This window comes from Sciurus carolinensis, chromosome 12 (assembly GCF_902686445.1).
Source record: "Sciurus carolinensis chromosome 12, mSciCar1.2, whole genome shotgun sequence".
Classification (NCBI taxonomy): domain Eukaryota; kingdom Metazoa; phylum Chordata; class Mammalia; order Rodentia; family Sciuridae; genus Sciurus; species Sciurus carolinensis.
The window spans coordinates 83,153,119-83,154,734 of record NC_062224.1 but is presented as its reverse complement, the minus strand read 5'-3'; the positions used below and the strand labels follow the sequence as shown (position 1 = coordinate 83,154,734).

Sequence of the window (1,616 nt, the reverse complement as noted above, 5' to 3'; positions counted from 1 at the left end):
CTTGGGACAAAAGTGCCATTGACCCTTCTCTTCTACATGCCGTGACCTCTGTCCTCTGTCATTCTCCACTGACTGGCTCACTCTGTCTCTTGTGAATCTCCTGGCATTGCAAGCCCTGGTCCCAGCATGGTGCTGCTATGTGTTTATCAACCAGCCCTGAGGTGGGGTGGATGCCTGACGGCAGGTTTACCAATGGCCGAGGTACAAATAGTCCCACCGTGACTAATTTCAAGATTCCAAACATGACATAGTCGAGCAGAGCCAGGAGGAGGGTCACAGTCGCATAGCACTACATGGTATTTTCACCACTATAGGACAGATCAATAACCTCGAGAGCACAAAGAACGATGCAAAGAATTAGGAAACAATGGGATCTGAGTATTTATTACCTTTGCTTTTCATATAGTTTACTGAGTAGTAAGTTTATGTCATTTCCTTTTTTTTTTTTTGTACTGGGGATTGAACTCAGGGGTGCTTCACCACTGAACCACACCCCCAGCTCTTTGTATTTATTTATATTTTTGCTGGTGCTGGGGATTGAACCCAGGGCCTTGTGCATGCCAGGCAAGCACTCTACCGACTGAGCTACATTCCCAGCCCTTCCTTTTATTTTTTATTTTGAAACTGGGTCTCGCTAAGTTGTTTAGGTCTCACTAAGTTGCTGAGGCTGACCTTGAACTTGTCATCCTCCTGCCTCAACCTCCAAGTGGCTGGGCTACCACCACTGCACCTGGCTCACTTACTTCTTAACAATGGTGTGTTTTCACAATGTGCTCCCTAGATTCCTGAAAAAAAAAATGGTCAGTTTCCCCTCCCCTCCTTTCCAGAGTTGTCCTTCCCAAAGTTTGCCAAGTGTGTCATTGAGGCCCCTTCTGAGGGGAAGCATTGTCGGTAAAATAGGGGCATCTATTTCTCCCTTTATTAACTTTGGTTTCTCTATTACATGACAATCCTGCCAGGTTCTCCCTCTTTTGGAAGAATGGTACTGAGAGAATTATGATCAGGCAGGAGAGACACCTCTCAACTTCTGGAATTTACCGTCCACTCAGCCTGGTTCTCATATTAACTCTCACAGCAGTTTTGTGACATGAGGAAAATAAATCACCTGGCGGTTCACACCCACCTGTCCTTGCACATCGCGCCGGCTGAGGGAGCCAGGCAGAGAGCGGAAGTTGTGGATGCACCTTGTCACACCAAGTTGGCCCGCTTTCTCTGTAAACGGCTGGAGAGTATTTTAGACCGCAGGCCACACAGCCTGTTGGAAACACAGGTCCAGGCCGTATCTAAGCAAACGAGCATCGTTAGGTTCCAATAAGCTTTATTTATGGATGCTGAAGTTTGAATTATCTATGATTTTCATATGTCACAAAAATGTGAATTTTCTTTAATCTTTTTCAACCATTTAAAAACATAAAAACCGCTCTTAACTCAGAGGCCATATAAAAACAAGCCCCAGGCAGAATTGAGCCTGCTGGCGATGGTTTAGCAATCTTAACAGGAGCTTCCAAGACAATGGTGGCTTATTCGAGTTGATAGAGATCAGCAGAGTTGAGGCTGGGCTGGTTCCTAGTGCACTGGTCCAACCTGCCCTGACAGAGTCAGACCTGCTGTTTAAC

The 1,616-nt window shown here is 46.0% G+C and overlaps 1 non-coding gene across 1 annotated transcript; it reads right to left on the bottom strand.

The window, feature by feature from the left end:
- Positions 1–522: 522 nt before the first annotated feature.
- Positions 523–598, bottom strand: Trnaa-ggc (transfer RNA alanine (anticodon GGC)). Its single transcript has one exon. It is a non-coding gene; the product is annotated as a tRNA-Ala (tRNA).
- Positions 599–1,616: the final 1,018 nt, after the last annotated feature.